The sequence below is a fragment of the Dermacentor silvarum genome, chromosome 2 (assembly GCF_013339745.2).
Source record: "Dermacentor silvarum isolate Dsil-2018 chromosome 2, BIME_Dsil_1.4, whole genome shotgun sequence".
In the NCBI taxonomy this organism is placed as follows: Eukaryota; Metazoa; Arthropoda; class Arachnida; order Ixodida; family Ixodidae; genus Dermacentor; species Dermacentor silvarum.
Genome location: NC_051155.1, coordinates 248,004,368 through 248,016,325, shown reverse-complemented (window position 1 = coordinate 248,016,325; position 11,958 = coordinate 248,004,368). Strand labels below are relative to the sequence as shown.

The window sequence follows — 11,958 nt, the reverse complement described above, 5'->3', positions numbered from 1 at the left end:
GGCAGCGAAGGTGCATGCCGCGAAAGCGTTGACTCTCAGAAAAAAAAAAAAAAAGAAAAAGAAAAAAAGCTGTAAACTGTTTTCCAGCAAATACGGAATCATGTTTTTGATGCCGATAGAGCAACTGGCACACTACCGTGATTGTGCGACTGACGCAAGCTCTACATAGCTAGCGACACCCTGCATGAATTCTGTAGCAGCGACAAGGCACAGAGCGCGCGATGCAGCCTCCTTCCTCCTCTCCATCCTTCCCATCGCGTTGCAACAACTACCGGAGGCACACACTTGTGCGTTTCCTGACTCCGAGTAGCCCACGCACGGAAGACAGACCAAAGGCGTAAAAATAAACAAATAATAATACACACAAAAATACGTAACGCAGCGGCGTGCGCGCGCGCCGCTAATGAAGCACTGCGAATCGGTGCCGCCGCGGAAGCCGCAGAGAGAACGTCCGAGCTGCGCGAGTCGCAACTCAGTCCCGCTCCATCTCGTCTAGCTGTTCGGCATACCTGCGATTAAAACGGACGGCGAAACGAAGCAAAAGTGAAACTTGCGGCATTTTAATAACGTCGAAAAGTTTTGTCAACCGCATTCCCTCGGGCGCCTCTCCTATAACAAAGCTACTATAAGCGCGCAACATTTCTCGAACGTTACGGGAACAAAGTGCCTGGCACGCTGCCGTGTGCCAAGTTGCACTTTCTCGTTGGCAAACGTGTGTCCGAGACAGCACGGCACATTACACGAGGGCAATGACAGGTTGAGGACAGGGACGCCTGTCGTGCTTTCTCACCACAGAGACGTAACTGATCGAAGCCAGGAAACGAGCAACAGCGACCAATGAGACAACCGGCCCAGGTCTAGAGCGGCGAGGGCTCTCAAGATACACGATGCGCTACTGCACTCGCCAAACCAAAGCGCACTGCGGAGCCAGAAGAAAGCGGCGCAAGCGAGGCCCGTCCTTTTTTGTAGCGTTAGCTACACTGGCCTAGCCAAGCCCGTTTCGCGCGGCACATCAAGAGCCGTGCTGCGCATGCGCAAGGATCAGTGATGTCACACGGCTTGCGCACCGGAGCCACCGGAGCCGGCACCTCTCGCGCACTCCGCCGCCGCCGCGCACGACTCACCGCCGCCGGTCTGCGCCACTGATCTCCGTCTGCGCATTCCAGAGGAGTGACGTCGTAGCCGTGGTAGACGCACTGGCGCCGGCGCGCGCTCGCTGTGCAGTCGCCGTCTGACACTGCGCTGGAGCCGCTGCGCTGACTGGCGTTTGCCAGTGTGGTATAGCCATGGAGGAGAGCGCAAATGCTGCTCAACAGCGCAGAAGAACGGAGAAGCTTGACTCATAAGAATAATCTTAAGAATAAGCTAAGAATAATCAGCTGAACCTTTGCTAACGCTACGTATATCCTGGCATAGCCGAGCTAAGCCACTGCAACTTTTTTTTGTGCAAGGCTAAATATTCAAGGTCACCAACCTTTATAGGTGGTTCAACATATAGCCGGCGCTCAGCGCCGTCAATCCGCCCCATCGGGCGGCAGGCCCACGTAATCCCTAACAGAGCGCGACTGCTTTTAATCTACGCCCTTTGCGAGCCGTCCCAAATCTGCGTCGATATTTGTTCCTTTTCGCGGCTTCGGCTTAAAGGAACGACCGCTAAGGAGGCCCGGCTGCGGACACAAAAGGCATCGACAGCGGACGGTCCACTGCGTCCGCCTCTCCGCTGATCCGAGAGAGATTTCGGCGCAGCCGGATCCACCACGCGCAGACCCGAAAAAACCGCAGTCGCCGGCGCAGCAGCAGCAGCAAAAGCGGCAATCCCATTGATGCGCCGGCTGGCAGACATCACCGATTGGCCGCCTCGCGCCTTTGCCGTACTTATTTCCACCCGTCCTCCTCGCAACCTTCTGAAGCAGCGGCAACAGCCGACGTCGTTTCGCACCCTTTTTGTTCGAGACTTCCCGTCGTTCCTGTTATCCGTTCCACCATTACCGCGCGGTCCCTGGCCAATACGGCGGCATCGCTGGTCGTCACGACAAAACCGCGCCGTCAAAAACATCGCCGGCCGGGCCAGTGGCGGTGATGCGATCGTGCCTCGATCGCCTCCTGCGAAGGCTGCTCGCACCGCTCCAGATGAACACGGCCAAGATGAGGCGGGACAGCCTGTTTACGGCCAGATAACAAAGCCGTTTAGCCCGCTCGAGAGAGACGCCGAGGAACGCGGAAAGTGCCGGTCGCCTTCGCGCCCCCTTTCCTCGGCAGACGCCTCCTTCGCTTATTTCATTACGTGTAGCACACCGAGGAAGCCGGCCTGCCGCGGAGGGCAGTACGTGTACTAACGCTTCTTTTCGCTCGCCTCCAGCAGCAGCCGTCTTCGGCAGGCGCATCTCGCAGGGCTCTATGTATGCGGGAAGGCGTTTAATAACGCGGCTGTGCGACCACAAGAGCAGAGCTGGAGCTGCCGGAGAAGAGAAGCCGGTCCCTTTCGGTGCAATGCTCCTCTTGTTTCTCTACTGGAACAACACAACCAAACATATCTTCGCAAATGGTGGAATCGTCTCAGCGGCATACAAATTGATGGGACTCGTGCCTGACGTCATAACCGCCCCCCCTCCTCTTTTCTGCTTTTATATATATATATATATATATATATATATATATATATATATATATATATACACACTAAACACAAATAATCCCAGATGGGAGTAAATGCCTCGTCGCCTAGCGCATTCCCGAATGAGAGTTTAATATACTCCATTCATATGGAGTTTTAGTTAACTCCATCTCTCACAAGAGTTTTTATGGTGTCCAAATAAGAGTGAATTTACTTCATTTGTCTCGGGAGTTTTTACGGTGTTCCAATTGGAGTGAATATTACTTCATTTACGGAAGGGGTTTTTAGGTATCCTAATTGGAGTGAATATTACTTCATTTCTTGAGGGAGTCTTTAAGTGTTTAAATTGGAGTGAATATTACTTCATTTCTGGAAAGTGTTCTTGAGGTGTTGCAAATGGAGTAAATACCAGTCCATTTCTGAAGACAGTTTCTTGAGATCCTTCAACATTATTTATACTTCTTTTTTCCTGCAATGAATTGAAGCAGCAGCTTTGGTGCCGTGCCTTTATGACACTTATTAATGACTGATGAAGTAGTGCAGATGCTATGTTTTGTGTCGGTAACAACCTTTACCGTAGCTTATTTTGTTTTCCACCTTCCTAGTTAGATTTTGAATGTATTTATAAAACTTCACTGGAGACTAATATAAAATTGAATTATAGCAAGAGCATTTATCTACCCATCTAACTTCCCTTTCTCGGCTAGTCAACTCTGTTCAATAACGTAAATCGAAACGCGAATTCAGCACAAATAAAACGACCGCATTTGCGCTTTCACGTACGCGAGAGTATGTGACATTCACAAGGTTCAAGTTGACACGGCGATTTTTCTTTATACCACTAGATCATTATACTTGACAGGATTATATTCTCGCCTATGTATTTCTTGTTAGCATTTCAACGCACGTTATGATTAAATGAAGAAAATAAAATGCGGTTTTCCGGATAGCGGTATAATGTATATTTTATTATCTGTAGGCATTACAACATCACACGGGAGACAAAACATAGAGGGAAACACAGAATTTTAAGAAAAGTACGCGTAATAAGAGCATGTTGCTTGAAATGATAGATATCAATTAACAATAATATAAAGCATATACCATACATCAGCAAGGCCAAGAGTCCAACATAACGCACATTCAATAAACAAACGCGCACGACAACAACACACTGCTGATGTACTGATAAAAGGAAGCGCGGACAACATTGAATGACAGAACGATGCGCAGCCAACTGTAACAACAACTTAATTACTCGAGTGAACCATACAGACTATCGCTCTCCTTAACTTGGGGGGAACCACATCTAAAACAAGACATGTAATCCACTTACAAAAAAAAAAAGAAAAACAGTTAACATGGCAGCCGACCTACACACTTTTGCAAACGGTTTTTACTCAATATGTGACATTGTGAGAAGTCCGTAGATAATCCCGTATTTCAAAATTGGATGGAGCTGGATTCTTCCTAAATTATTGAGGACAGATGTGAACAAGTGAACACGCCCAAACGACACGCACAGAAAATTTGACTGCTGCCAAACCGACGTGCAAGTTTATGATCGCGCCCATTGACCATACCACTTTTAGGGTGCCTGAATGGCATCCTCCTCGCCGGGAGAGGGAGAACACGCAGGCACGCTAGCGACAACGGACACGCCGCATTACGGTGGGTCAGTGTCCACAAAACCTGTCAAACGCCTGTCGGAGTGACGAGAGACGGCGATTGTTCTCGCCTCCCCAACTTTCTTGCAGTCCCCATGCTTCGCGTCGCCTTGGAATTAGTGGCGCGTCTGTGCCTGCCTGAGCGCTGACCGATGTCAAAACCCGGGAATATAGTTTTGCTGCAAGCGGTGCTGCAGCAAAACTATATGCACACGGACACACATGAAAGCTTTCATGCGTAAAATTTCACGAAAAAGCAGTGACGTACACACACAGTAAAAACGCACGTGCGCACACACGCGCACATACACTCAAGAAAAGTGCACACGCGCCCTTTCCTCCCGCACTCACACCCAAGCACAGACACGCTATTTTTTCGTCATAATATCGGCCCGCCCACTTTGTATAATAATAATAATATCGTCATAATAACGGACCGCACTAATGGCATTCTCAGCTTAAAGCGAGTTGCTAAAGAAAGCGTTAGCGCCACATGAAAGGCACCTCCTTCGATACGTGTAACACGTAACGCGACGGCCGAAACGTTCAGGCTCAGCTGGTTCATACAGCATCACCTGCCATTCTCGAACAATATTATTCTTGCACGCCAAGGCGTCCACTAGAGCACAATTAAACGCCACAACTCCGAATGCAAGTACCACTAGCTATCTGCAACGCTCACGAAAAATCGTTTCACCACGTTCACCACGTTTCACCTGAGGTGACTGATGCGAGGTTGGCTCCGCTGGACGAGGCTAGTCGGGCGTGCGTGAATGACATGGCGGCTGCCCGGCCTAGGGCAGGTGTCAATGGATGTTAGGCCTAAAATCACGTCTTCATGCCGTCGTCGACGAGGCGGTCGGAATCTCCGTCGTGTGCGGCGTGCTGAGGAAGATATCGAGATGTCGTTGCTGCCACGGTGACGGCAAAGGCTTGTAGAAACGGCCGCTGATTATCCAAAGTAGTATCCATGAGTTGAAGTGCACGAAAGAAGAAAAAATTGCAGAGCCGTATAGGACACGACTGTGCCTAGTATGCGACTGCCGCTCTAGCCTCGATTTTACTCCATTTACATATGAGATTTCTCGTGAGGAAGAAAACTCCATTTTAAGACTGATTTTACTACATTTATGAGTGTTGGGATTGAATTCACGTTTTTATATCGAATACGTTCCCGCTGATGAAATAAGATTTGGCGCCGAGTAGTTTAAAAACGTTGCGCGTCGTATCTCTTACCTATGCGGCCTGTAAGTTGTGTTTACAGTGCACGGAGGAAATACATTTTCACTCCATTTCACGGCACGAGGTTTTCGCACTGATAAACACCATTTTGTAAATGGAGTGATATCAGGTCATTCCGTTTTTTTCCTCCATCATTTCGGGAAGGAGGTAAAATCATGGTTTTATGCTCTTTTACTCCATGGTGATGGAGTAAATGTATTGGGCGATGGAGTTTTAAAAGGTATTAAACCATAGAAACCCCCATTCAGGCTTATTTGTGTTTACAGTGTATATATATATATATTGTAATGAAGAAGACAAGACGACGACGAAGCAGTCAGCAAGCAAGCCACAGTGTTGGTGCTAACCACGCGCCCCGAGCTTGCGCTTGCCCGGATTTTGGACTGCTGGTCGCCTCGCCGCTTCTTGACGTTCGCCTGACGCTTCTCGCATTCATTGACGTCTACACGTGAATAAATCACGTTGCATTTGGTGGAGGTGCGGTGGAGGGACGTGTTTTCCTGTCTGATGCTATTGAAGCCTTGCTCGTTCAGTGTAACATCGTTCATCGCATGACCAGTGCATATCATCCGCAAACTAATGGCCTCACTGAGCGATTTAATCGCACTCTGGGGGATATGCTGACGATGTACACGGCGTCAGACCAGACAAATTGGGACACCGTCCTTCCATTCATCACATATGCGTACAACACTGCTACGCACGCGACTAAGGATTCTCGCCGTTCTTCCTCTTGTATACGGACGTGAGCCATCATGCACGCTGGACACTATGCTTCCCTACACACCTGACTCATCTGAGTACACTGCAATTTCTGATGTCGCCAAGTACGCCGAAGATTGTCGTCAATTGGCCCGTTCATTGACAACCGAGAACCAAGGTCACCAGAAGCTTCAGGCACGACACCGACCGATCTCTCACTACTTTCGCGACCGGTGCCCTAGTTTGGCTTTGGATTCCTCCGAGTACGCCTGGCCTTTCGTCTAAATTATTGGCCCGATATCATGGGCCCTACCGCATCCTCGCTCGGACATCTCCAGTCAATTATGACGTTGAGCCTTTGACACCGTCTCCAGACTTACGCCGTCGTGGTCGAGAAATCGTTCACGTGAGTCGCCTCAAGCCCTATTATGACCCCTCTATACTGTCAACGCCTTAAGTCGCCAGGATGGCTACGCTACTTCCCGGGGGCCAATGTAATGAAGAAGACAAGACGACGACGAAGCAGTCAGCAAGCAAGCCACAGTGTTGGTGCTAACCACGCGCCCCGAGCTTGCGCTTGCCCGGATTTTTGACTGCTGGTCGCCTCGCCGCTTCTTGACGTTCGCCTGACGTTTCTCGCATTCATTGACGTCTACACGTGAATAAATCACGTTGCAATATTGTAATGAAGCAGAGGCGCCGCCATGCACGTGCCGACTGAAGAGGAAGACGAAGGACCGTGCCGCGATCGCGAGGGTAACCCCGTGCTACGAACAGCCCTTGTAGTGCCTACCTGTACCTAGCGTTCTTGCAACGTTATCAACGACATAAACCTCGTCGCAATATATATACATCTTCGGCTTCCCTTCTCTTGGTATCCATTCTGTAACCCTAATGGTCCACCGGTTATCCATCCTACGCATTACATGGCCTGCCCAGCTCCATTTTTCTCTCTTAATGTCAATTAGAATATCGGCTATCCCCGTTTGTTCTCTGATCCACACCGCTCTCTTCCTGTCTTTCAACGTTAGGCCTGACATTTTTCGTGCCATATATAGGCTGATGATGATGATGACATCTTCAGCTAGCAGTTCGATATATCCGTATTAGAGATGGCCGCAACATTGCACTGTGCGGCTCACCAATGCGACAGTCACGACGGCGATGTCCAACGAGAGAGAGCGAGTGAGCGAGCGAGCGAGAGCCCCGCAAAGCTCCGTGGATGCTTAAGCGGGGGGGGGGGGGGGGGGGGGGGGGTAGACGAAAAAAAAAAGAAAGCAACCGTCGGCCTCCGGCAAGGCTGGAAGCACCACTCGGGAGTGTTCCTTTCTCACCCACCCGGTAGTATCGGTTATTGACAACAGCGGACTGCCAACCCGTACGAGTTTCGTTTTCTTCGGCGGCGCAAGACGCCACGGAAGCGAGCCGAGTTAGAATGTTATCTAGGCGGGTCATCTCGGTATGAGCTGCGTTTGCGAGAAGCAAGGAGACAATAAAAAGGCAAAATGGGGAGGGGGGGGGTCAGAAGCGAACGCACAGTCGGCTGAGCTACCGCTTTGCATAAATCAAACATACGCGAAGATCTCCACTTGGAGATAAACTCCCACCCAGTTGACATCACGCCGCTGAGAGCAACAATTTCTGCTCCGGGGCGAGCTCAGATCACCTGGCCTGCCGTGACCACGTGACGTTCATTGCGCCCGCTGGCTAGGTAAACCAGCAGCTCGAGCTCCGACCTTCTCGCGGTCTTCGTGCGCGTGCCACTCCACGCAGCGAAGATCGCCGCGTCGTGCGTCATTCCGCACGCGCGCACGCACGCACCGCCGGAGAGCGGTGCAGAAAAAAAAAAAAAAAAAAGGGGGGGGGGGGGGGTATCGCGCTTTGCAGCAGCGAGTGCCAGAGGCCAGGGACGACGAGGCGCGACTGCCTGCCGGCGGCGGCACGCTGGTCTTTCCGGTTTACGACGAGCGCGCGCTCCTCAATTGCGCCTCGTGATCAAGCGCGAAGAGCGATGCGCGTACCCCACGCGCTATTTTCCTTTCCTTTGCACGTGACAAAGGAGAGATACACCGCCAACGAAGGGGGGAAACACGCAACACCGCGGCGTAAAAATCCAGGGAGACCGGTTAGCGCTGTCACTGTCGCAACGAGACAGCCGCCCGCGCCATTCAAAACACGACGATCGCGTAAAAGGCACAATATAAGATAAACACGAAATCACTTTAGGCTAACTATGTATAAATTAAAATTGAAGTATGGGGTTTTACGTGCCAAAACCACGATCTGATTATGAGGCACGCCGTAGTGGGGGACTCCGGAAATTTGGACCACCTGGGGTTCTTTAACGTGCACCTAAAGCTAAGTACACGGGTGTTTTCGCATTTCGCCCCCATCGAAATGTGGTCGCCGGGATTCAATCCCGCGACCTTGTGCTCAGCAGCCCAACACCATAGCCACTGAGCAACCACGGCGGGTACTAACTATATATATATATATATATATATATATATATATATATATATATATATATAAGCATTTCATAAGAAGTCAACAAACAACACCAAGGACAACACAGGGGAAATTACTTGCACTTACTGATTGAATTAAAGAAATTATACATTAATGAAAATGAAAATGGATGAAAAAACAACTGTCCGCAGGTGGGGAACGAACCCACGTCTTCGCATTACGCGTGCAATGCTCTCACCATTGAGCTACCGCGGAGCCGTTTTCCCATCCACTTTCTGGGGTATTTATGTTTTACAACTAGAATTAACCCTGGGGGTGTTAGCCAGCGCCACCACTCACAAACCGGCTAACACTCCCAGGGTTAATTCTAGTCTCAAAATGTCTCAAAATCATACCGTGGTTTTGGCACGTAAAATACCGGAACATAACTCCCTTCTCTCTTGCAAGTTGCACGAAGTGGGACGAATAGAGGAATGGAACCCGCGCCGCTCTTGCTGAATTCAAGGACGCGACGGCACGTAGCGAAGCGTCCAAGTAGCAGGTATCTCTATACAAGGAATTCCACCCCTATTTCGTCACATCAGCATAGCGTACCCTGCGATCGGCTCCTGCGGGGCGCCAAATACGCATGCGAAGCAGCGCTCGAGATGTAAAAGCGAAAGCTATCAGGGTTTTTTTTTTAACCACCACGAAGGAAAAGAAACAAAACTTATAATAGCAATACATTGCGAGTTCTTAGACCTGCTATTATGACGTCCAGGAGTCAGCTGCAGCCATGCGCTGATGAAACGTTCTCTTACAACCGCCCCCATCGTCCTCGAGTAACCTTCGCGAGATGACCGCTGCTGGGGAACGGAGGTGAAGAAGCTCACACTTCACGGACCCTCGGTGTGGCACAGCAGCGACGGCGCCTCCGACCTCCCAGTCTTGAGATTTTAATGACGATAGCCATTATAGATCACTGACGGCCGGTCATGTAGGTTTCCCGCACTTATCTCAAAATCGCGCAGCCTAGTTTTCTTCGGGTGAAATTCTGCTTTTTTGGCCGTTAGCTCCGTTATCATTCTTATTTGTCGGAACTCAATAACTCGGTCGGTACTTGAAAGAGACATCACAGGCAGCTCGCAACTTCCGGAAACTACACACCTCTACAGGGCTGTAGCAGAATTTCTAAAAAGGGGGCCTAAATCGCTCGCACAACGGTAGTGCGCGCATGCGCGCGCCACGGCTCGCAAGGTGCGGCGTCGACGCGGAACGAGCGGCTACGGAGCCCGAAAAGAGCGAATTAGCCCAAAACGGCACCGCCGCTGAGAAGCGGTCCGCGGACCAGTTTCGGCGCTGTCTCGACTCGTTTTCGGCACTAAGCGACCGTTACGCACGCCGTTGCCAACAGCTCACACTAGGGCGAGAGGGGGAGCCGAATATGCGCGCATCGGGGAGGCTCGCAGAATCGAGGAAAAACGAAAAAGCGGTGCAGAACGACAAAGATGAAGGAGAAAGCCCGCGCATCATCACTATACCGACAACGAAAACCAGCGTTTCGCCATGGGCACGAACCACTGCGTCTGCGAAACGAAGGCGTGCAGCGGATAATTGCTACAAGCGGTGGTCAGGCGCCAGGAGGCTTGATTTCACGACAACACTGCAGTGAAATATCCTAAGCGAGTGCCCGGCAAGTCAACGGAAGAAAAAAGCACGAGACACGGATCTCGGGTGCATATTTCTTCGGCAGCTCCTGTCAGTGTCTAAAACAACGGCCAGTACGCTCTACTACGGCCTAGTCCCCTAGTCTAAACGTTGGCTCCGACCTGAGAAGTCCCTCGTTCGACCCAGGATGGTGATTACAAATCAGAATGGTGTATGCGTGCTATATTTGCTTTTAGCGGCGACCCAAGTGGTGAGAAAATGTCATGACATACATGGCGGGTAGTGGTAGACCATGAAATCAGGGCAAATAACAGAACAGCAAACTGGCTCAATGCAACATTAGAAAAGAAAGACACATGAAAACAAATTTTATCAGGATGCAATAGAGTTAATTCAGTTTCGGTAAGTGCCACAACACCTTATTCATCTGCGTGATACCCTGCTTTAGAAACCAACTGCCTTCCAAGGCAGGTCTTTCTGAAGTAGCTATTACATGTCCTGTAAAGGCAACAGACAGCAAGGGTTTTTCACTAGCATTTGAATTTCTAGCGTGACTTCTTCGTCCATATTGTTGTGAAAGAACCTCTATTTCAGAGATTGCCTGCCTGCCTGCCCAAAGGTGGAGGACTGAGAATGATCCAGTAAATGATCCACCAAACGTGCAACAGGTGATTCAGATAAATTATGGTATTTGCCCCCCCCCCCCCCCCCCCCCACTGCAGATACTGAAATCCCCAGTATATCAATATTCAGTCACATCAAGCTTGAAGTCATGGAGCTGAAGTTGAAAGTGAAAACTACCTGAATTACTCTAAAAAGGTATCTTGATATTCTGTAAACAACAGGAAGCCATAAACCTCATCAGCTTCAGAGCCCTCAAAGTTGGCGAAAAATTACAAATGGACACTGAACCAAAACCTCAGTACAAACAGTAGACAGAATTCGTGGGTATTTTTTTTTTTCTCCTTGTTTTGGCTTCTTGCCACGATTAGCTTACTGGTAAAGTAACCTTACCTGTCACCAACAGCCAAGTGGCGGAACAGTTTCCGCTGCTACTGGTGGCATGGAGGTTATGTGTCATTGGCACATTACATGTAATTTTTAACTTCCAAACAGTTTTAAGCTATTTATCTATGTGGTTTAGTTACTGTGACCTTGTCACAGTAGTATAGTCACTTGCTTAAAGATGCAGGTTTGTGTTGGCTTTCGTTAAAGTGACTTCTCACGCCCAGTTACTTTTAGACTTCCTCGCTAGGGCCCCTTGTGGAGCACTTTCTCTGCATCAATACTGTTTCTAATACTGAAAACATTTTTGTGGCAACTGTGATATTAGACGGACGGAAATGCGCTTGCACTAGCATTCTTTTTCACTACTGATAAGGTTTTACAATGGCTATAAGCGTTGAAGCATTATGATAAACTCATGCAATCTCCTGACATAACTACATATGTTGTGTAAGGCAGCTATACTTACGGCATGGTTTGTAAGTACATACGAAGACAATTTTAATGTTACGCACGTTGTATTACACATACGTCATGCTTTTAGGGGCAGTCGTACCACAGCTGTGATCCAAGCCGAACTTAAATACCACGGGGCATCTTTCACCCTGAAAC

The 11,958-nt window shown here is 49.5% G+C and overlaps 1 protein-coding gene across 1 annotated transcript in view; it reads right to left on the bottom strand.

Annotated features, from left to right (window-relative positions):
* The window catches only part of LOC119443073 (serine/threonine-protein kinase 26), a 133,437-nt gene that overhangs the window by 120,147 nt on the left and 1,332 nt on the right, over window positions 1–11,958 (bottom strand). The window lies entirely within an intron of this gene.